Here is a 26,245-nt window from a genome sequence, read left to right as displayed (position 1 = left end):
AAGTTGAAGTTGGTGAGCTGAAGAGTGGGAAAGGAAAGGAAGACAGTACACCTACAGTAAATTCATATTTCATTGGTAATCACTAATTGTCTCCTGTAGAGTCTTTTTAGTCAAATTATTTTAGTAATAATCTATTTGTTGTTGGCTTATTTAGTGTATGCTCCTCTGTTACATTTAATTTATCCAAAATTACATATCTGACATGTTTGGGATCTCTTAAGGGTAACTAAATATTGGATGTTTTCTAAGTCAACATAATAATTGTTTACACTACTAACATTCCATCCTGATATATAAAATACTATAGAACAATAATAGAATAATAAAATAATATAGAATTTCATATCACTTTTAAGAAAATTCTCCATATAATAATTTAACATATGGAGCTCAGTTGATATTGTTGGTTAAAGGTATGAGTGATAATCCAATAGATCTACATTTATGTATTGGATTAGGAATGACTTTCATTCCATGTTTAATGGAAAATTCATATTTACTTGTATTTGATACTTTAGAATTAATGTTTTATAGAAGTACTTTTTTAAAGCCTGACCAGAATTTTACCCTACTTATATTTAAAGAAGAAAGAACATTAAATTACACTCCCAAGTTTGCACAGATAAAAATAACATCCAATGTTATCAGAGAATATGGTATAACTACTATAATCAAAATAAAAAAGAAGCAAAAAGTTTCTTCCAACAATAACTTGAAATGGATTTAACATTCTTATCATTAAATACTAAAGGCTAAATAATGCAAATAAAAGATCAAACTTACTAAAATATTTAAATCTAAACAAGGCACAAGTAGTATTTCTCCAGGAAATGCATTTTAAGACTAATGATAGTTTTATTTGGAGCCCTAAGGACTATACAGTCTTAGCTCAATCCTCCTATAGAACAAAGACAAAAGGAGTATCAGTTCTCTGGAAGGAAAACATAATCACTCCAAAAGTTATTTATAAATATGAAGACAAAGAATGTCTACTAGCATTTGTTATAATTAAATTTAATAAGAGAATATGAACCTTAGCTAATCTGTATTGGTTCCCAGGAATTGGAGCATGAATGGTTAAAAAACACCTAGATTTTATTTCCAACAATTATAAAGGAAATTGTATACTGGGAGGAGACTTTAATTGTACCTTAGAAGGTTCTGAAACCACCAAGAAGTCTTTTTGCATAGCAACTATTTCAAAATCCTTAAAAAAATGGATAGATTCATTTAATTTAATAGACACTTTTAAAGTAAAAGATGATAAACCCTTATTATTTTCCCATAAAGACCATAGATTTTGAACACAAACCAGAGTAGACAAAGTATTCATAGTTCAAGATTTACAAACAAAAATCCTCAACTTCTCAATAGTTCCATGCCCCTTCTCAGATCATGACTCTCTGATAATGAAGCTCCAAGTAGAGTTTAAACCTTTAATCCTCTCAACTATAATTCCATCATATATCACAAAAATTAAAGAATTCAGACCCTGGATGTTGTCAGAACTACAATTATTTCTTGAAATTAATAATGCAATAGAAATCAGTAGAGTCATGGTTTGAGACTCATTAAAAGCGTATTTATTTGGTAAGACCCTTAGCTGGTACAAAAATAAAGTTAGAGAGTGGGAATCTGAATCATTAGACTTGCAAACCAGACTCTTGACAGCAAAATCTAAAAAAAAAATCAGAATTGTCCAGAAGTCAAAAAATAAATAGAGGAATTAAATAAAAAATATAATGAAATTCTAACACACAAAACTTGTCTAGCCTTGGAAAAATTAAAAATAAACTCATTAGCCACCTCCCGCAGATACATACATAACTTATCTACAAGAATTAAAATACAATTTAAAGCAAATAGCATTAGTAGTATATATCATGAAAAGAAAGGGGAAAAAGTATCAGATATAGGAGACATCCTTGAAACATATGGAACACTTCAAAAAAGAAGACTTAGATACCAACCAAATAAACTTACTTATAAAACTTATCAATATAAAAAAAATCCCAAAAACTTAAAACTAGAGCTACAAAAACCTATATCCTACAAAGAAATTGTTGACAAGATAAAAGAAAGTAAATCTAACAAAGCTCCAGGGATAGATGGTATAATTAAGGAAATTTACAAACTCTTCCCTTCAACAGTAATCTCCCTTTTTGAAAAAACTTTGCTAGAAGTCCAGTCAGAAGCAAAAATACCACCCTCATGGAAATATTCTCTCATAACACCAATTCTAAAAGATAATAAACCATCAGACCTTTGCACCTCATACAGACCTATATTATTGCTGAATAATGATTACAAAATATTCATGTCAATCCTAGCTAACAGAATGAAAATCCCACTTTCAAAGACAATTAATAATGATCAAACTGGATTTTTATATAACAGGCACACACATGATAATATTAAAAGGATACTTACTCTTATAGATTATGTGAATATAGAAGATAGAGAAACACTTGTAATCAGATTAGACATAGAAAAAGCCTCTGATTCCCTCAACTGGGAATATCTATTTAAAACTTTAGCATTATTTGAATTTCCTCTTCCCTTCATCTTATTACTAAAAAAATATATATTAATAACTTAGCCTACATTACATTAGGTCCTTTCAGCTCAGAATCTATCCATATAACAAAAGGTACTAGACAAGGATGTCCCCTTTCTCCTATTTTATTTGCTTTGGCTATAGAAATACTTGCAGAAATAATACGCAATAATCCAAGAATAAAATGAATAGAAGTCTATGACCAGTACTTATCTAAAATAATGATTTTTGCTGATGATATTTTATTAACCCTATTAAACTCCAGAGATTCATTAGGAGAGCTAGAAGAAGTAATGGAGAAATTGTATAAGATTTCAGGTCTACACTTTAATAGATCAAAATCAAAATTTCTATTTTTAAATAAGAAAAAAGACCTACAAGTTACAGATAAATCCATCATAGGAAAACAAGAACTTACACTAAATTATTTAGGAATAGTGTTATGCAAAAATATAAACAAAACAATATTAATAAATTATAAAAACATTATTAAAACAGTATATATATATATATATATATATATATATATATATATATATATATATATATATATATATATATAAAAGTAGAACAAAATTATATTAACTTTTGAAGACAGATTATAATTAATAAAAATGGTCTTATTGCTAAAATACTATATGTAGCATTAGCAATACAGTTAATTCCTGAAAGATGCATTCTTAAAGAAATAAATTCATGTTTAACAAAAATTTTATGGTATCCCAAAAAGAATAGAGTAGCTCTAACTCATCACATTAGACCCTGGAAACAAGGAGGATTGAACTTCCCAGAAATAAAAACATATATAAAATTATCTGTGCTTAAAACTACAATAGACTGGATAAACCCAAATGATTTTGCCAACTGGAAAGAGTTACAATAGCTATATTAACAAATGAATTTAATCTGTTAAAACAATTTTTAATAGTAGACAAATCAAACAAACCCTGGTACATACTATGCATAAGTATACAATATAATATAACAAAACCTTCTAAAACAACACTGATTAATCATTACATCAGTTCCTTTAGGAAACTTATCAATGCAAACATAGATCTAAAACTTCGGTTTGATCTTTTAACCCCATTTACCATCACTAAAAACTTTCCTCACAAAATATATATGGAAACAATAACCTCCTGGAAACAAAATGGATTCTTATGCTGGTTTCAATGTGTAAATAAATTAAATGTTTTAGATATACATATGATAAAAACTGCTTACAATATTCCAACACAGGACTGGTTAGCCTTACAAAGCATTCTAATGTACACTCAAGATTTATGCAGATTAATTAATAATTCCTCATTTAAAGATATTCCAAATCTAATAAGTTTTCTGGATGAATTTATATATAATACTTGTGAAAAGAAAAATTCCATTTCAAATCTATATAAGGAATTAATAACATATAAAACAATTCCCAAACCATCATACTGGTAGTTTTTAACAAAAGATCAGCCGTTGCAGTTAACAGAAGAAATTAAAAGTAACATCTTACTATCAGTTAATTACACCTCTAACACACAGTACTGGAAAATATTTAACTGGAAATACATACATAGAGCATTTTTAACACCAGATAGAATTAAAAAGATCAGTACTACTAAAAATGTTTTTTTGCTGGAGGTGTGAAAAGTCAAATAAAGTAGAAGGATTCATATTTTTTAAGAATGTAATAAAATTAAATCATATTGAAATGGAATCAATCATTTTTTTACAAGCTTTATTTAATGAATCCTTTACCTTAACTAAAGCATTGATAACACTAAATGTAAATGAAGGTCCCTACCTGAATAAGACAAATATGTATTTGTTATGGACAATACTTGCTATATCTAGGAAATGCGTAACCAGAAGGTGGAATTCGAATACATCCCCAACCTTGGAAGAATTCTACACTTTACTGAAGACAACTGCATTGATGGAAATAAAAATCAAATAACTACGAATCTATCCCAGGCCATTGGTAAATAATCCTTGGAAGAAAGTTATATCTTTACTGGACACTCTGCAATAATCAATATTGTATCTCTGATAACTCTATTAATTCTATATTTAATAAAGGGGGATGGTGGCCTAATGGTTAAGGTGTTTGCCTTACAAACACAAGGTACAGGGTTTGAATCTCACAGGTGACAATTTGCTAGGCTTAAAATGGCTCGCAAGGGCAGTTAGCTTAGTACAAAACTATGAACATACAATGTATATAATTGAAAGTCAGGCTATTGTATATAGTTGTTTAAAATTATATTTAAAAATATTATGTAAATGTTATTTTAATTAAAAATAAAAAAAAATTGAGAAAAGAAAAGATACTTGAATGTACCTAAAAGATACAGGGGCTTAATTTGATGTCATCCTTTAAAGGCAGATGCCAACAACTGAGATGTCACCAGGTCTAAACAAACACTCATACTAATGAATATAACTACCAGCCACATGCTATTGAAATTATATTAATAAAACACTTTATTTGAAATAAATAAAAATAAGCAATTTATTTTGCAAAATTAAATATATACAAACAGCTTTGTGTGAGGCCGACATGGATTTACATGTTTTCATAGTGAGCAGCAGTGCTAATTACATATTCAGGCCACACAGTGCATTTAAACATAAACAAGCACAGTATTGTGGCTAGCAACAGTGTTGCTGGCCAGGAAACCATGTACAGTAACACAGATAGCAGCAGATTTGTAGACATGTTTACCTACAGGCAAACTAGGTCTGCGGGATTGTGCAGAATGCCACAATGATTACCAGGGTTAATAATGTAGCAGTGTATATGGTCCAAACACATTACAAGACAATGTATACAGTGCAGAGTATTGTGGAATCTCATTTCAGGCATTCTGTACAAAAGTTGTTTAAATGATCTGTAATGGTACATGGACTGCCATTTAAAATAAACAGTCAGGGGAAGTGTGTGTAAACACATATCAACTGTCTGAATGAGCATAGAGAAAGTGGACAGGTGAAACATCTTAATGTACTATAGACAGTTGTAGAAGGAACACTTTTCACATATTGACATAATAGAGTACAGACTGCACAGTAAAAATGTGCATTATGTCAGTGTCACACAAAGTGACAACAATGCCGAAGATGTCTTTGCAATATGAGCATCATAACATGAACAATGAAAAGGACATCTATCAGGGATGTTATATTCTATAGTGGCTAGCTGCATATTGTGAAGTTGTGCTAAATGAGTTGTCTGAATATGACTGCAATGCCAGCAGAGGTCTCCGCCAAGAGGGACACAGAGTTTCAGGGTCATGGACATCAGTAAACAGAAGCATGCACAATCAAGGACAATATCAGAATAATACCACCAGTAATCACATGTCTCTGACATAACATATGTGATTGTGAGTGATCATAGATTGTTCTGCGCAAGCACACTTGTATACCTATTATGAGATGTCAGCAATCTATGAGGGTAATCAAGAACACAGTCCTAACACTGTAACATCTGCTAGAGGTGTTAGAAGGGACACTACTATACCTGTATGTGACATTATAAACAATGCAGGCTACTTAACTGGTGTGCATGGCATATATATGGCACAATCTACACTGTCATGAATATAATCAATGCTATCAATGTTGTCAAACAGCTATGTATGTACTGTGTGCATCAATGGAACAGGTATCATGCATGCATCTGGTATAACACCTTGGGTGTTCCACACCATCAGACAGTAATGTTTATGCAACAAAAAGAATACCTGGGTATGGCCAATAAGATGTGTGGGATCACACTATGGAAAAGGTGATACTCTTCAGTTATGCATCCCTGGAAGTTGTGTAGGGAGGTACATGAAGAAGACTAAATTGTACTCACTTACTGGTGTGATGAAGGCTGTGAACTATGGAAGTATTATTTCCTTTGATGTGGATGCCCTGCACATACTCAGGAGTTGTGTTACATACAAGGGAGTAATCACCACCATGAGCACATGCTGGTGGACTTCCCACATACCATCTGCCTCAAGACACAGGCTCCATACCATTTGTCTGCTAATAGAGGTGTGATGTTTACATTATCATTGGGCTGTGAGTTTGTTTTCATAACGTGACAAATCCCCCCGTGTTTTTGTTTCAACTCATATGTCTTCATGGTTGTGGCAGCAATCTTTGGTGTGTGTTGATACTGTCTCTATTATACTAATATCACATTTGGATTCAATGATTGTTTACAATCTTCAGTCCTCCATACAGCTGTTTGGATGCAGCATGTGTATGCCATGATTGACGTCTGTGATTTAAATAATGGACAGGAAAGGCCACTGATGTATGGACATGATCACTGGGCTCAAGATATAGGTCACCACACACAACATACTTAGATGTAACATATGTGATCCAGTGGTCTACCCACTTGGTGATATAGGTATTTATGGCTACTTGTGACAATGAGAGTTAATACCTCAGTGTGGATTTGTGTCAAATGCCTTGGCCTGGTCAAGTTCTGTGAGATGATAGTGTTGTCACCATGCATGCCCTTGATAACCTTCTTGAGGACATTTAACAGATGTAACAGACATAAATGTAGTATGAATAAATCACACATTTTTTTTGCACACAGCTGGGATATTACCAGTTTCCATTTAGAAAAGGTCCATGATGACATGTTGGTTTACCACACAGATCAGGAGAGTCAGGATGTGTCTATAGATGTATGCATCAAGTGCTGTTCCCCCCATTCAGATGGATGCATGTTGATGTACACCCTTCTATAGGAATATATTCTGTTTAGAGGCTGTGTTGAAGTGTGTATCCAACCATGTCAGGTAGGTGAGTGATGCCATACAGGGCACGCAGATGTGCTGCCCTCCTTAGCATAGAAACTGGGTAAGGTTTGAATGTATACTTTGGCTGATAAACAGTGGTGACAAGGGGTGGTGACATGTGAAACAGTCAGCTAGCAGATTGTCTATTTCCTCCAGTTGGGTATGTCTGATGGCAGCCACCTGGACATCTTTGCTTAGTTGTGTATTCCACATACATTTCAATTGTATAGGAATAAATGATTTGTGAAAAGACCCTGCCTTGATGTAAATGCTGCACATCTGCAAATCAGCTATAGCTGATGATATCAGCAGAGTCTGGTGAAAAGAAGATGGTAAAAGCAGTGCCCCACATGCTGGTAAAAATGGTGTTTCTAATGTCAAGCAAGTGCACAAACATACCCCAGTTGACTGGTGGGAGACCAGAACCCCTACCTATCTAAGCACACTGACTAGAGACCTCTGTATTTAACACAAGTACCATAGCACAAGTCTGACTTAGACAATGTCAGACAACAATTTATATGTGATGACATCAGCAATGTCTGATGAGAAGATGGCAATAGCAGTATCCCACATGCTGGTGTAAAATGCTGTTTCTAATGTCAAGCAAGTGCACATACACACACACACACACACACACACACACACACACACACACACACACACACACACACACACACACACACACGTGCACATTCATACCCCAGTTGATTGCAGTGAGAAGAGAGTCCCTATCTATCTTAGTAGACTAGAGACCTCAGTATTTTACTCAAGCACCATGGCACAGGTCTGACTTTTACAAGGCTGCAGGATAATTTATAGTGGATGACATCAGCATTGGATGTTGGAGGGAAGATGTTGGGAGGCCTGCATGAAATGGATGTGTAGGCATATGCAACTGCCAAAATATTGATACTCCATGGGATATTAGTGGTAACTGTTGGATACGCACTTCACTCTTCTGACTAGACAGACAGACACACACACACACACACCTCAGTTGACTGCTGTGAGATTATAATCCCTACCTAAGCAAATAGACAGACTAGAGAACTCAGTAATTTATTCAAGCTCTATGGCACAAGTCTGACATTTAAAAGGCTGCAGTATAATTTATAGTGGATGATATCAGCATTGGATGTTGGAGAGAAGATGTTGGGAAGCCTGCATGAAATGGATGTATAGGCATGTGCAACTGTCAAAATATTGGTACTCCATGGGATCAGAGTGGTAACTGCCAGATACACACTTATGCTCTTCTGACTAGACAGACAGACACAGACATGCACACACCACACACACACACACGTGCACACACACACACACACACACACACACACACACACACACACACACATACACACACACACACCAGTTGACTGCTGTGAAATTAGAACACATACGTAACTAAATAGACAGACTAGAGAACTCACTACTTTACACAAGCACCATGGCACAAGTCTGACTTTTATAAGGCTGCAGAACAATTTATAGTGGATGATATCAGCACTGGATATTGGAAAGAGAATGCTGGGAGGCCTACATGAAATGGGTGAGTAGGGATGTGTAACTGTCAAAATATTGATATTCCATGGGATGTTAGTGGTAACTGTCAGATACACACTTACTCTCTTCTGACTAGACACACACACACACACACACACACACACACACACACACACACACACACACACACACACACACACACACACACACACACACATACACACATACACAGATACACCCCAGTTGGCTACAGTGAGATTAGAACCCATACCTAACTAAATACATAGACTAGAAAACTCAGTATTTTACTCAAGCACCACAGCACAAGTCTGACTTTTTGTAGGATCATAGGAAGTTAGTAGGCTTATGGCCCTAGGGCCTTTACAAGCCTAGCCAAGTTCTACCCTTATTTCCATGATCAGCACATATTGCCCCTGTCCAAGAGGGATGCAGGTGGTACCCCCCAGGGTGAATTTATGGTTACCCATCCAATCATCCAGATTGCATTTGAAGAGGGCCAATGAGGTGATCTGTTTGATATGAAGTGGGAGTCGGTTCCATGGGAGTGGTAACCTCTGGGAGACAAATGTGTCCCTCCAGCAAGTGCTATTAATGTCAAATACCAGGTAAAGGTCTTTAGAATGAGTAACCCATGCACTATTTGACTTGTGGATATGCAGCATTTCCAATAAAGCAGAATCAGAGATTGCTTTATATGAAGGCAAAGGTCACCTCTGAGTAGTCTGTATGAAACAGAATAAAGTGTCAGTGATTTCAGATGATCCACATAGGACAAATGCTGAAGACCTTGAATTTTCCTTGTGAGGATCCTTTGTGATCTCTCCAATTGCTGCAGGTGCTTGGAAAGGTACATACCAAAAGCGGTATTGTACTCAATTACTGGCCTGATGAGAGAAGAGTACAGGGGGGTTATAACTTCATTTTTTTCTGGAGGTAATTCCCTTACTTGTGAGATGAGCAATATAGAATGCCCTTCTTACTCCTGTGGAGACATGGTGATCAAAGGTAAAGTTGCTGTCAACATGTGTGCCCAGGTCTCTCACCACTCAGTACATAACTAGGATGTTGCTATTGTTGTGGCAGTTAGCAGAAACATTGCTCTTACCAAGCAGGATGATAATACATTTTTTGCATTAAATTTAAGACCATGACTTTGGCACCAATTATTTGTTTGTGTAAGACCCTCTTGTAGGATTTTGACATCATTTGGAGATTCTATGACCACTCCCAGTTTACAGTCATCAGCAAATGTTGTCAGTCACAAACCTTTAGCTTTTGCTTGTACTTTGGAGAAATAGATTCCAAACAGTAGATGTTCCAGGACTGATCCCTGTGGAACACCTCTGGTTACAGGTCTGCTGATGGAAGTGGATTCCCCTATTTTGACTATATGCATTCTATCAGTGAGACAGTTAGTAACCCACCTAACGATATAAGGGTCAGTACCTAGCTGGGTGAGTTTGTCAATGATACCTGAGTGAGGAATAGTATCAAAAGCCTTGGCTTAGTCTAGGCCAGCTGTATGCACAGATGTCCCCTCATCCAGGGTCTTTTTGACTGTCTCAAAGAAGTCCACCAAGTTTAACTGGCATGGTCTCCCTTTGACAAATCCAACCTGAGTAGGGTCAAGTGTTTGGAGATTACCTATATCTTTGTTGATAAGGTCCACGATTATTCACTCTGTCATCACTGTCCCCTTACTCCACTGGCTGTTGGAGTGCTTGATGTCTCCTCCTCCTATGGACCATAAGGGAAGGCAGCCTCTCCATCTGGTATAGGTATGTGCCAATGGTGCATGATCTTATACACCAACCCTGGCATCTTTTGGCAGGTGATAAAATCCCCACCTCTGCCAGCACTCCCAGAGGGTGCCACAGTACCAGCTGCTGGGTTTGCTACCTGACAGCACAGATAGTGCAGAAGCAGCAGAGGCAGTACTGCCAGATTAGATCCCACTTGTGCTGGGTGTCAGTGCTGGAGCTGGTGGAGCAGAGGCAGGCTGAGCCACTGGAGATGGCCTATTTCAATGAGATGTAAAACATTTTGTAATGTGTTAGAGATGGATGACATGGAAATGTTTTGAGAAAACATAGAAAAAAGGAGATAAGGGTTGGGGTGAGAAAAAAAAGAGATAAAATTAGTACCATCATATGTGGCATACAATGCATTATCACTATAATACAACTTAGTGTACCTGCAATTTTACATTTAAGTATACTTCCTAACAACTACAAACTATAATTATGGATTGATCAAAGTAATCCTTCCAATGTGCAGATATTGCACATATGCTTGGTCCAGTTTTACAGATTAAGGTTAACAGCAGGGCATTTATGCCACTTGTGTGGAATTTAATTTGTGTAATATTTTTAAAGGATTGCACTATTCTATACTTGTGGTATTTGAACCCACAACCTCTGACTACAGTCTTACACTTGACTCCTAAAGTTGGTTTGTGCTACAGACTGAAGCATGTATATTTGCTTTTACAGTTAGGATATGCATGCTCACATTGTTACAACTGTACAGAAAAGAAAAACATATTTTAATTTAAAAGCTACTGTAATACTTGTCGTGTACTGCATACATACCCCTTGCTTTCCTCAGTCTCTCTAGATGCTCAGCATGGGCTTCCCTATTCGCAATGATTTCTTCATTAGTTGTGGAATGAAAATAAGAAAATAGAATAGCATTATGCATACCAGCCTTGCTTATATGTAGCTTTCTATCTATTATAAATTCTTTTTATTAGTATACTTACACAACTGTTGGATGTTACTAGTTCTGAATTTATCTGGCCACTGGTTCAGTGCAAACCTGTTGCACCTTTTCAGGTCATTAAAGTGATGTCTACACTGTTCTTCAGTGTGTGGAATGCCAGTCGCACTTGAGACAACCTTGGCTAGACTATTCCAAGCCTCAGAGTTATACTGGCAGCTGGTATAGTCCCCCTGCAAAAGCCTTTGGCTGTAGTGCTTTATAAGAAGTACAATAAAGATTCTAGACTCCTGAACACCCCACCTCTATGCCCTAAATTGAGCACCTTCCTTTCTAACACCAAACATGTCTAACCAGAAAACACAGCAATAGATAATAATGATTTCCCACCAATGCATGTTATCTCATGTATTGGTAGTGTGCAAACCTGGACAATGATGCTGACCACATTTGTGTGATGTTATGCAAAAAGCCACAGTAACAGAGAGGAAAGCAGTTTGGGAAATTGGAAGGTTAGTGATACACTTGGCATTAGTTTGAGGTTTGTTTGCTGCTGTAACTGTTAGGTGATTTAACTTTGCAGACATACTGGGGGCATACATTTTCTGACTTGGCACATTTTTGTTTGGGTTTACACATTGATAAAATTAATTTTTACACTGCAGGATTCAAACCTATGCATAACAGATAAAATATTTCCATCCGCAGCAGTTATTTTTCATCCTTGCCAAGGAAGATATGCTTCTCAAACATACTCATGAATTATATAGAAATATACATGACAGACTGAGAGGTTAACCATGCATGTGTGTGACCTGACAAGGTCCTGGCTTATACATTCATGTGTGTATGAGTATTATTGAAGTTTGAAGATCATCCAAGGCCAGAGAACACAATTATAATTACAGAAACATAATAGTCAGTATCCTCTCAGTCACACAAATAATTCATATGAGCTCCACGGACATACAAACCTTTTATTTATAATTGTTTAAATTTTTTATAAGTTTATTAAAATTGAGTGTACAACCATTAATGAAATGGTGAGTGTGTAATAATTTTTTCATGTGAATTATAATATAAAGTAAAATAGGACAATAGTAAAAATATTTAGAATTTGCTGTATTAGAACCCAGGATCATCTGTATTGCAGACCTAGACTTATAACTGGTGCCACAGGAATAGTTAAATAAGAGTCAGATAATTCCATATTCATTATTAACTTCTGTGTGTTAACCACCATGTAATGCCGCTTATCATATTTGTGTGGTGCCCAACAGAATTAATAGAATCTATCCATTTTGAAATTGTTGACTGTCTGCTTTCTCTCTGCAGGTGCTCTAGACCTGCAGGTTTTGGAGAAGGTTGTTAATCGCCGCACATCACTAAGCCATGTTGTGCAATTGAAAGCAAAAAATGCAACAATGTATCCTTTTTGAAATTAAAGGGACAATCCCAGTGTTTAAAATTAGGGTCTGAGTTAAGCTGACAGAAGTCATGCCCACTTCGACACATCCCTTTTATTCCCACCAACAGTGTAATTTTACTTTTAAATATCCTGTAAATCCACAGTTCCAGTCTTGTTTCAGGTACTAGGATAAACTAATCTTAGGATTTGCATTCCTCTCTGACTTACATTAGATTGGGTAACTATGCCCCTAACTCCTGGCTCATATTTAAAATAAAGAAAGCTGTGTCAGGGAAAGGGACATCAGTGTATACTAGTTTTTACATTTTGCATCATTCATGCTTCTCCAGATGTAGAAGCAGCCCACTCATAAAAAAATATGCATTTGTCTAGTAGTATTCAGAAGCTGAAAAAGGAACAGAAGAATGTGTGTACTAATGCTCCAACCTTCTGTCACACACTTGCTTTCTGTGAAATTACTAGCAGTTAAGAAAGTTACTACACTAGACTAGTATTCAAAAATCAAAATAGAGTAAAACATAAAAGAAAGAAATATGGTTTCCACTACTGTTTGCCTGACTCAAATGCTTTCTATAGGTAGAAGCCATGTCATAAAATTGTTGTAGATGGCCAGGATTCACAATCACAACAGAATAAAATATGAAATGAAAGAAACAAAAAACACTGTTTACTAATGTTTTCAAAGCCTTGCATTACTGACGTGCTTTCTACAGTAGCAGCAGCAGTCAGGTCATAAAATGCCTGAAAGGCTACTTTTCTCAATGGGCAAAATGCACAGATTAAACTAATGAGAGTTGTTGTCAGTACAACTGCAATTTGAAATGGAATTTGGCTAACACCTTTGAAACTTCCTTCAGAAACTGTTCCCCCACCCTCTCAGCCAAAGGTGAGCATGCTCAGAAAGGCAATCCTGAAATGTAAACAAAGGCTGAATCAAAACAAAATATCCCTGGGACTGCCCCTTTAAGAATGTTTGTAGGTGTTCTGTCTGCTTCATGTATGGGCCATTAGTCCAGGTGTGCGCAGTGGTAAGCATCACACAAATGAGACAAACAAAGCTAAACTAGTTTTAGCCTTGTAACTAGTGTTTATTAGTTTTCATCCATAAAGACAAAGGTGGGACTTAACTCCTGATCTACAGATAGTATATACTGTGTGGATCAATGGGTTTAGCAGATGTGCTACACTCCACAAGTGATTCATGGCTATAGCTGATGTATTGGTTATTCAAGAAGTATTTTACATGACATTTATTGTCTTTCTCCATTTCCCATGTTTTCATTAAGCTGTTCACTGCTCAAATACTAGCATTAAAACAAGAAAAAGAAAAAAAGGAAGAAAAGAAATCTTTTAAAATAAACAACACTACAAACGTTATGTTATTGCACATGACAGATTTTTACACAAGTCTGGATTTGAAGTCTCACACCAATGAACCTTCAAAATACAGTAAGGATGTCTTATCCCTCTTTGCCACAGAAATAGTTTTTCAGCAGAGAATGCAAATCATTATGTAAACAAGCAACTGCAACATCATCCAGCATATTAACAAAACACATGGCAGTTATACATGTCTGAGTTGTTTCTACATGTATTAATTTCAGATGTAGTGTAGTGAGTGATCACACAACCATTTATGACTATTGCTTGCAGAAATGCAGCTCTGTCTTATCTCTCTGTGTATGTTTCTCAGTCTTCTCTTATCTGACCAATAATCTGAGACATGTAGTCTGTAAGGCATTTTGTATCATTGTCCTTAAAATGTGTGAGAGTATTAAACTGCAATAATATACAGTTTTCAACAAAAGCAGAGGAGTGTGGATGCTACTGAAGAGAAACTGTGAAATGTGTGCTGCTTACTTACATTTAAAACTTTGATACAATTACTTCTGCACTTTGTAAGTCTAACCTGGCTGACACACCCACAGGAGGTAAGGGAGTCTGAATTGCTGTTGTGCTTTTTTTCTCCCTACCAATAATCATTCACATTGGCAATCCATTATCAACAAACACTGATGCAGTGCCTGCACTATGTTTCCAGCTGCATTCATCAATTCTAATGAGTTCACACCTCATTTACATCTTCACTGTGCTCATATGCCTGAATTTACAGTATAAAAAAGGGAACCGTGTAGCTAGGGAACCTAAAGGTAAGGAGAGTTGTTTATGTCTGCACAAAAGCCTACTGATCTTGATATGGTATAATTGCATTTTTCAGTTATATACTGAATATGCTCAGATATAACTTAGACAAATATTTTTATATATGCATTAGCCAATGTTACTTTAATCTGTATACACTTCTTAGAAGTTTAGTCATGGCATAGGAGTTTTTGTCTGGGCATTTTACTTTCTCAGATGCACAGCCTTATTAACATTAATCACAAGTGATAATGTTGCAATTGTTTCTCTTTACACTCTTCTATTGTTATTTCAGTGAAATGTAAATGTCCTATATTGTCAATAACAGAGGTTTGTTAGCCTTCTAGGATGGCCCATAGTCACCTCTAGAGGAGAGCTGGCCACAGGTAGAGGTGACTGGCAATTGCATAAAATTGAATGTTCTGTGGTGGTGAATGTATACACATGGTTTTGAAAGAGTTTATTTGATATGACTTATAACAGTTCACTAATGCTTTATTCCTTTTGTTTGGTAGCAAAATATGGCATTTGCTTGTTGGTTTGGGGGTGAGGGAGCCAAGTTCTATTTCTATGCTGGCACAAATAAAAATTGTTTGTACAGACATTTGCTTTGCTATTCTTACTCCCCTTGTTTTGGATACAGCCTCAGTTTGTGTGTGACTGTGATATGTTACAACCACATAAATTCCTTTTTATATCTGAGTACCTTGAATGTTTTTATTTCTCCAGTGGGTGATATTGATAATTATTTTTATGTGTTATATCTAAGCAGGGCTTTTATTTATGTGATATTTATGTGTATTATCCTACTTTTGTGTTTTATGTCACCTAGGACTATGGCACCCAAGCATCACAATCCCCACAACCCCCACCCCTCAGTGACCATGAGAATGATGTCATTGTAAAAGCATTTAGGCAACATGGTGCCTTTCTGCTTGAGAGAGGATGTGGAGATATATCTGGAAGAATGCAAATTTGGCAGCAGATGGTGGATGATGTCAATGCTGTTGAGTGCCACACCAGAACATATGATCAGGTGTGTCACAGGGCCACTAATATGAAAATGAAGAGTTTCTGTCCACTGTCAGGATCTGGAGAGATCAGTGGAAAGTGCAAAACAGCATGAAACTGATGTTGGTGCTGCTATTTCAGGGAGGACAAGTATGTCCCAGGAGGAACTTCCAGGTAGGCTTACCTACCTCAATTGTTAAATATTTCTTGTATAGTAAAATATTGACAGCAATACTTAAGTTTAACAGATTTTTTTTGTGGGGACTAGTTATAGATTGATACAGTTAACAACACTTTCTAGTTCATTACACATGGGTTTCAGGTGGACGTGTCATCCAAGTTTTTGCTAAATGTTTTATTAATGGACATATAAAGGGCCAAAAATGTTAATACCTTGTGTTACTGTTAATTGTGATGATGATTTCCCTACCTTTTGCTTAACGTCTTCCAGGACCATCCTCCCTAGAATCTCTGGAGACATCTGCACATGGTAAGCCAAACATTTTTATTTCATATTTATTGAATCTGCCCCACAATGTATTTTATCAAATAGATAGAACATAAAAGAACTCTTACAACTTATCTGAGCTTCCCACTACAAGTAGATAAAAATGTGTAGAATTCTATTTGCCTCTGACTTATAAATCCAAATGGCAGATGCACAGTCTCAGAGACAAGGAATTCCAAGTTGAGCTTCTGTCCCTGACATGCAGTAGAATATTTATAATTGAAAAACAAGGCAAACACTGATACTTAGCAGTTTCTTTCTCTGTAACTGATAGCTAGACCATTTGGCAGAGTGTGAGTCTCTTTATCTCATGGTCATGGTTCAATATCCATGTTAGGTGAGACCCTTTCCCACAGGGCTCAGTTATGGGACCCCACATCTTTAGTATATAGTCCTATGACATGAAGCCTGATGTCAAGGGTCTATCGCGAACTAAGTTTGCTAATGATTGCAAAATGAGTGAAGTTACCAAATACCAGTCTGATATTCAAATTCTCCAGCAAGGGATGGGTTAAATAAATAATTGGTGTATTAATCTTGGGATTACCTTCAACCAAGAAATGCAACCTTGTTTTCTTTGGCAAATGCAACATCACTACTGCTTACCACATAGATAGCATTCCACTTAAATATGACAGTCATAGGTTCAAATGTTCGTGGGTACTTACTAGGCTATTGATCTGTGATAATCTTTAACAGCCCAGCCACACACACCCATTGAGTTTTTAGCCTTAGTTGTTTACTACCAAAGCCCCTGTATTTTGAATAAGTCTTGCATAATCACATGAGATAGTCCTCTAGTATTCTGCAAAAACCCTTTGTATGGTAGGTATGCCTAACCATGACCCTGGAGCAGGTATTTACATATTCCGCCTGTCCAAAAGGAACAAGGGTGCCAAACCTGGTGTGTACTTATGGTTACTAATCCATATATCCAGAGTGTATATGAATAAAATAAGAGATGTACTTAACTGTAACTAGACAGGAAGGCGGTTCCAGAAAAGTTGTATTCTCTGTGAGACATATCTGTCCTTCCAGCATTTTCTATTTAAGTTGCAATAGAGATAGAGGACTCTAGAGTTGGTGTTTCTTCTTCGAGTTGACATATGGCTGTAAAGAAGGTCTGAAAGGATCGGATCAGTACAGGCTTGGTATCTGAGGCAGAGATCTCCCCTTAGCAGCCTGTAGAACACTGAGAAGATGGACAGATCATTTAGGCAGTCGGAGTAGCTTTTGTGATTTAGTTCCTTGATTTTCTTGGGGAGAAAATATTGTGGTCCTTCAAGATGAGTCAAGTGCTTGGACGGGTACATGTCAAATGGGGCATTATATTCAGTGACTGGCCTAATGAGTGCAGTGTACAGTGGAATTATTACTCCTCTATATTTGGATGCCATACCCTTGCTAATAAGTATTGTTATGGTGGTGCTGCAGTAGAGTTGTCACCTCACAGTAAGACGTTGTCCTGTTCGATTCTCAGCTAAAGCGTCTTCTGTGTGGAGACATGCATGAATGGGCATACCTTCATTGAAGGTTGTGCATCAGAGCTGGCAACTCAGCACGTAAAAATCTACTGCCAATCATTAGCGGATCGGAGTTCTGCTGTGGCGACCCCTAACTGGGAAAAGCCGAAAGATACAACATAAAGAAGGACTTCTTAACTATAGTTGATACATGGTGGTCGAATGACAGCTCATTGTCTGCATATATTGCCAGTTCCCTCACTATTGGGTCAATTTTATGGGGGATGTTGTCAATTTGATAGTTACAGGGGACATCTTGTTTGCTAAATGATGTAGTTATGCACTTTTTGGACTTTAGTACAAAGCCGTAGTTTTGGCACTAGCTATTTGTTTGTGGCAGGCCTTCTTGAAGGATCTTGTTGCCTTCTAAAGAGTTTATGATGGCACCCAGTTTACAGTCATCAGCAAACGTAGTCAGCCATAAAAACTCATCATTTGCCTTGACCTCTGAGCAGAAGATGCCAGAAAAGAGTGGTCTGAGGATAAGGCCTGACAGTCTTCTTGTGGATGTAGATCCTTCCGCCCTAATTTCTTGGGTTTTATTTGTGAGCCAGTTTGCTGTCCAATGATTTATTTTATTAGTATTTGTTACTAGTTGCATAGAAATTTACAATGTAATTGAATGAGTATATTAACTATGCCTGAATGGGGGATGGAGTTGAATATCTTCACTAGGTCCAAATATGCTGTATGAACAATTTTTCCTTTATTCATTGCTTCAGTGACCTCTAAAAAGTCAACCAGATTGAGTAGGGATAATTTGCCTTTGACATAACTGAATTGGCTCTGGTCCAAATTGTATACATTGCCTGTGTCTTTGTTTATTAATTCTATAACGATCCTTTCCATAGCCTTACAGATAAGGGTGGTCAGGCTTATAGGTCTATGGTTGTCCAGATCAGATGATGCCCCACTTTATGAAGGGGGATGAATGTTGCAGTCCTCCATTCATTTGGTATAAACCCTGTTTGGGGTTTAACGGGTCTTGCTTCAGGCTTGCCATTAGGCATTCTGGTATGTTATCTGACCCCACAGAAGCAGTGTACTTGGCCTGGGATGGTTCATTGAGGATTTGTCCCTTGGAGATTTGAGGGGGAGGTGTGGATGCTTTTAAGAAGTCTGGGCAAGAGGGGTGAAACTGAGTTAATTTTATCTGCTCATAAATTGTATATTTTCTCAGGCTTAGAGTATGTGATATCACTTACTATTTACTCAGTGCAATTTTAAACATTATTTCTGAGGTTTCTGACATAGTTAAAAAGTCTTTGTGGTTGTCTTTTGCCCAGGAGGCCATTTTTACCTTGCATCTAGCTTTGGTTGATTTAAAAAAGGTCTGAAGATCTCAGTTAGCCTTAGCAAGAGCATTTTTGGTATTTGTATAACTAGATTTATTGTCATGTTCAGTGAAGCTTTTCTTTTTATTGTACAGCCTGTTTATGTTAGGATTCTATCATAATGGTTTATTTTAAAACATATTTATTTTGGAGGGGGACAAATGCTTTTATGCAGTTATTCACATTCTCAAAATCTGATATTGAAGGATTCTGCATTTGTAGTGGGATCCACAGGGTAGAAGGGAAAGGTGAATTTTGTAAGTCTTCAGTCAGCTTTATGAAATTTGCCTTGGCATAACCTCTGAATAACAGGTTATTGCAGAATGCCTCTAGCTTCAGTCTTATGGTGAATATGACTAATGTATGGTCTGATTTGACTAGGGAGGGTGTTACAACTGGAGGAGAATTTAGCTGTCCCATATTGGTACGAACCAAGTCCAAGATCTTGTGACTCTGTGGGGTATGGACTAGCTGATCCAATGCATTTTTCATTTATGAAGTCCAGGAATTTCTGGGCATGCATGTTTAGGGAGATATTGGTTTCCCAGTCAATAGAGGAGTAGTTGTAGTCCACAAAGAGACTTGTGTTTGGCTGAATGCTTAAGGCTTCCATGTTAGATGGGTAGGAATCATGGGCCAAGGGGGCCATAGAGAGAGTCCTATGGCTGGCTACAATGTGAAACGGTGGTTTGTTAATGGTTAGTTGGATATGGAGGAATTCCAGTTTGTTATCCTACTTAGTAAGTCTGGAGATATAGTTTTGTTTTATGAATATAGAAACACCACCTCGCTTATAGGTTTATATGTAAGTGTTAGACTAGCTGCCCATGTGGGCCATTTTAAGCCTAGGTAATTTCCCTTAAAGGTGAGAATCAAACCCTGTACTTTGTGTCTGTCACATAAATGCCTTAACCATTATATCTCTTTTTAGTGCCTTTATCTAGTGTGGTGAGGCTAAATGGGTGGCAGGCATTGAAACCTTGCACTGATGGGGTAATCTCAATATTCTTGAACCAGATCTCCATGATGACGCATATATCAATGCATTCTGGGGTAAGAAGTGCCTGTAGGAAGTGTGGCTTTCTGTTTAAGCTCCTAGTGTTGAGCAGTACTACCCTTCATGTTTTCTGAATTTTGGTTTGATGTGTTGGTACCTTCTGTAGACTGACTTTGTCTAAAAAAGGCACAATGGGGCTTTACAAAGTTTTTGCCAATATATGAAAGACTTGGGGAGACAGATGCAGGCAAAACAATTAGGACTGGCTACCATGTCTTCCCAGGCAGATATATATTGTACCCCTTTCAAATTATACCAGGAGCTGAGTCAATTGTTGAAGTCAATCGTTTTTTGTTCCTATTGTGGCATCATTCTAAGTGAAGGTCAAATGCTGCTCAGCAGGACCATAGCTGGATCATCTAGTGCCCAGTGCCCATTCCCAATGTAGCTCCCCCTACCTCTCAGCTGTTAAGCAAACAGAAAAAATAGACTTTGGCTTACTCTGTAGGAAGCCATTTGGGAACTTCATACCAGTCGGTTTCCTACAGCACACCCATGCCCCCCTCAGCTTTTCAGCATAGAGCAAAAAAACACTTTGTCTCACACAATAATAAGCTGATTTGTACCAATCAGCTTCCTACTTCATAAGCTGACCCATGCCCCCATCAGATCTTCAGTGAAGAGCAAAATAAAAAATAAATAAATAAAAAAAGCACTTTGGCTTACACTATAATGACCCAGTTGGCACATTGGTACATTTGTACCAATCGGCTTCCTACTTACTACAGCCAATGTACACCTCCCTCACTCAGCTCTTCAGCGAAGGGAAAAAAAGCACTTTGTCTTACACCGTTGCAAGCCCATTGATAACTTGTACCAATCATCTTTCTACAGCAGACTAATACCCCTTCAGAGCAAAAAAATAAATAAAAGCTGATGGCAAACAATAATGAAGGAGGTGCACTTCCACACTTCTAGATCCTGCTTTCTAATAGTTTGTGCATGGGAAACTTTTCCTTTCACCCTACTCTTGATACATTACTGCTGCTCACTGCTAGGTTTATACCTGCCTCAGACATGTATACTGAGAGCTTCACCATGTTTCACTTCATATAGTCCACAGAGGTAAACCTCAGGTCATTTTCTCCCATGTGTAATATGAGTGAGTCATAAGTGCAGTTGTTGGGCAAGAAAAAGTGGGCACATTTTATATGGTAAATCCTGGCTCCCAATAGGCAGCTGATTGTGGCCCTCTCTTTGCTTAACCTGGTACATGGTGCATCAATGTGTCTCACAATGGAATCTCCCATTTCTAGGACATTTGGTTGTGTGGATCTTTGTTTCCTAGGCTTATGAGTTGAGACACCATGAGTTACATGCTCCACGATGAGTACTGCTTGAGTTTAATGTTTCTGAGACTGCTGAGGCTACTTATTTTTGTGTTTGCATCCAGGGGACCTTTGAGGTTTAGGTAGATTGCATTTGAAAGCCTCAACATATGCGGGTCTATGTGTTTTGTCTGTACTGTCTGGTGAAAATAGTGTGGTTAAGTGTGTTTTTGCAAACCTGTTTGGTATTAGTAGTGTTTGTATGCAAGTTTTGCATCCAGTGATATTGTGTAGCTATCTCTCATGCAGTGTATTAGTATTCTTAAGAATTAGGTGGTTGTTACTAAACCTGAGACAACTGCCACATTGTTTCAGGATTCCCATTTGCAACAAACTGGCTACAGTGATAATAGAGGAGTGTGCAACCTTGGTTCTAGATACTTATTGCATTAATTAACCTGGGGGGGTTACAACTGACTTGCTTAGGTGTTATATGGGTAAAGACTACAATCTATTTCTAAATCTGTGTGTCGTTTCTCCTGTATGTGCAAAACAGTTGATCATTGTGCAGCTAAAGACTGAAGAAAATTCAGAAATTAGTTTTATAGGAAAAACTGAGATTCTAAATACTATACAAGGCACATGCAATGACTTTATACAGACAGAGAAAATCAACAAAGCAAAATAGCCCTCTAGCTAATCACAGCAGCACACTCTGATTTTTTCAGTGAAACTAAGCACAGAAGAGACCAGGCTATCCTTTACCCTCATTAGAGTGCAGACCAAACCTCTGCAACTTTTAGAGCATTTAAAGAAGCCTTAAAAGTACAGAATTGTAGCAAATAACATTATATAGAAACAGCACTTTAACAATAACAATAAAAAGTGCAATACACCACCTAAAGTACTTATCTAGCTAAGATGAGGCTGGATATCAGAAAAACTCTATATTTCAATGGCAGGGTCACCAAACATTGGTGAGCTCTGTGTAAATGAGCCATTAAGGACCTGGGTACATATATTGATAACAGACGCTCCTTTGGCCACCACATCACTGAGTTAGTTAGACAATCCTTCTGTCTTGCACAATATCATTTGTGGTATCTCCACAAAGTCCAAACAAGTAATAGCTCCACTTTATTCACCACTTATTAGGCTCATCATTGAATGTAATGCAGCTTTCAGCATGCGCCTCCATAAGCACCCAAACCAGCTCATTCTCAAACTGATAATATTGCATGAGTTCTGATGTCAGAGAACAACAGTCCAGATGTGCTAAAGAACCATCACAAAATGCTATCTATCTTTGCACAATAAACAAAGTGCTTGATTTATAAGTAAAGTCATTATGTACAACATGAGATTCAGATGGCAGACATTTTTAGCCATTCTGGCTATCAAAGCCTGCATAAATTAATTATTGCAATGTGATTGCTATCTGTACTACAGAATTAGCTATGCAAGATATGTTAATTTACATGTGTCTGGGGCTGTAACTAACATTGTGCACATCGTAAATGTTGCATATTTATATGCTCAGTATAAGGGAGAAAAGTGGTAACCAGCAGCTGCCAATATGTGTCTACAGCATTACATGTCATGATTTCTTCCCATATTTAAATTATTTTCCTTTTAGCCATGCTGCAAAGGCTAACTGTTCATTCTGTGCCTCAAGTGAGGTATATCTGAGATTCAATTGTAGTAGTTTAGTCAGATTCATCTGAGTCTATTTCTGCAGTTTTGTTTTTTCCTGTGATCACAGAATGTTGCAAGTAATGCTGTTCCCCTTCTCACCCCAAGGCTGTACAATCTCATATTTACTATATATAAAGAGACATGAGAACAGAATGCTTCCTTTAAATCACATCTGTGTGTAGAGCTCTCTATTCCATGTATGCAGCCTTTATTATTGCTCTGTTACTTTTACTCTGAAGGATGTTACCCTCTTAGACTCACAACTCATGTGAGGTATTGCACATTTGTAGTTGTCCACTTTTTCCCTCCTACTATGGTATCCTTAGTAAGTTGTTATCCTGATACGTCCCTTGATTGTAGATGATGCATTATTTTTGTTGCGCTTCTTATCACAGCCTCCACTGTTGTCTTAATAGAGAAAGGGCCTGCAGAACCGAGCAAAGTACTCAAGATGACCTCATCAACTGTCCCTACATACAGTGAATAACTAACTTCTCATTCCTACTAGAAGAGTTATTCAATATATGTTAAAGAGCCATCTCAGCCTTTTCACTGTCTTCTCACACTGACTAATTTAACATTAGTATAGCATGGTCCCTTCTCATTTTGCTGTTGTTAACTCATTCATGCCTATGGTGTATTTTGTACACTTCTAGCTTCCACTCATAGTTCCTTATGGTGTCCAGACCTCTATGGGGTCTGGTTTCTTTATCTACTTGACTTACCAGCTAATAATGGGCAGTATTAGAAAAGGAAGGGAGTTATTAATAAAATTACACTAAGATTACTATTCTACAATGTCTTGAGAAGAGAAATGAATCACTGTTTGCCACGTATTGGTCATACTTTCATTTTTATGTTCATATTTTTATAACTGACGGATCTACATGTTATTGAGTAGTATGGTGTGAAATGCCAAGGTGAGAGACAGGAAAATTACATTTATATCACACTATTCTGAAGACATTGTTATTTGTTTGCTAGTAATTATGAAAATAAACATTTCCAAATGTACTTTTAAAAAAACAAGTGACATAAACTATTGCATTGCATCAGGTGACATCTTAGATGCTGTTAAATAAAACTATCATTGATATTTCTACTTTAAGTTGCACATCTTGAGAGATACTCAGTGTTATTTATATTGCTAATTATACAATTAAATATAAGTTTTCATATTTTTGCATATGCATTCAAAGGAATTTCTTGGTTTAATATGAAAGCATATACCTGATTAACAAACATGTTATAACAATATATGTCTAGACTGTACAGTTACCAATATATGACAATTTCTGAAAGTTTAGCAAAAAATATAATTCTAAGTCTGAGTGCATTATAGTATTTATGTATATTTGATGAATGCACTGTCTATCACTGTAAAAATAGTTTGTCCTGATAACATTGCTATTTGTATAGTTTTACTAGCTTTTGTTGTTCATAAAAAAATTTATACTTGTTTATTTTATGCTTTTTAAGTTGATTTTTCAGAAGCTGCTCTGGAATGTGTATAAGTGCTAGAAGTGTGATGTTCCACACCAAACAGGTGCTGATGAGTTTGTCCCAACTCTAGGTATAAAATCCATCCTTGAATTTTTATTACTCAAGTTCTTTATGTTGCATTTCTAGGTAGTGATTAGAATATGCAATAAATATGGCCATTTTATCAAACCATCTCTCATTCTATGCACCCTACCTTTGGTATCAGCACTTGCCGATATTGCTCTATCTACAAAGAGGTAAATTTTTCACTGTGATCATTTAACAATGTAATTTATATAGCCATTAAAAAAGCTGTTTCCAAAATGACTACATTTTATTTACTTTTATACAGAGCAAGTATTTTTAGTGTTACAGAATGTCTTTCTGTTCTGGCTTGAACAGAAAGAATACAGAAGGCATCATAAAACTGCCATGTTGGCAGAAGTGTGTAAATGGAAAAAAGTCAAAAAGATGAATTACAGTGCAATAAGTATATTCAAAGCTAAGTATAAAATGGTGGATGCAAAAAATAAAGAAAATGAGGAAAAGTCTGACAAAATGGAGTCAGACACAGAAAATTAAATTTATGATATAACATTCTTAGACAACTTAAAAATGAACTGAGGTGTTGGAGAAATTATGCAGGTTACTGTAGAAATGGCAGGAATAAACATTATAAGGAAAATGATACAGGAACTAATCTGATTATGATTTTTATGTAAAAGTATAATACACTGTTTTCACACTTACCATTATGTCAGAACTGCTTTTCTCCTACATTGTCATTATGCTATGCACCAGGACCCAGTAATTAATGGAGTCATGTAGATGTCAGGGATGTGTATTCTCCCACTCTGCACTGATAAGCTTTCTGACGTGCTTTGTTACTAAAAGTATGTTCCTCAGGGAAAAATCAATAGATAAGAAAAAGTATAGAGAACAAAAGATATAAACGCAGAACTTGAACTTTGTGTGTGTGTGTGTGTGTGTGTGTGTGTGTGTGTGTGTGTGTGTGTGTGTGTGTGTGTGTGTGTGTCTGTACATTTCACAAATGAGCCAACTTTGTAGCTACACACAGGATAAGAAAATCAAACTAAATGAATTCCCTAATAAAATAACTGTAAAGTGGCAGACAAGGGTTGCAAGAAATATAAAACTTGCCACAAAGGAGAAATTGCCACAGCTGTTCATG

Source organism: Protopterus annectens, chromosome 13.part0 (assembly GCF_019279795.1).
Source record: "Protopterus annectens isolate FY-2018-M chromosome 13.part0, PAN1.0, whole genome shotgun sequence".
NCBI lineage: Eukaryota > Metazoa > Chordata > Ceratodontiformes > Protopteridae > Protopterus > Protopterus annectens.
Note: the sequence above shows the minus strand (reverse complement) of the source record.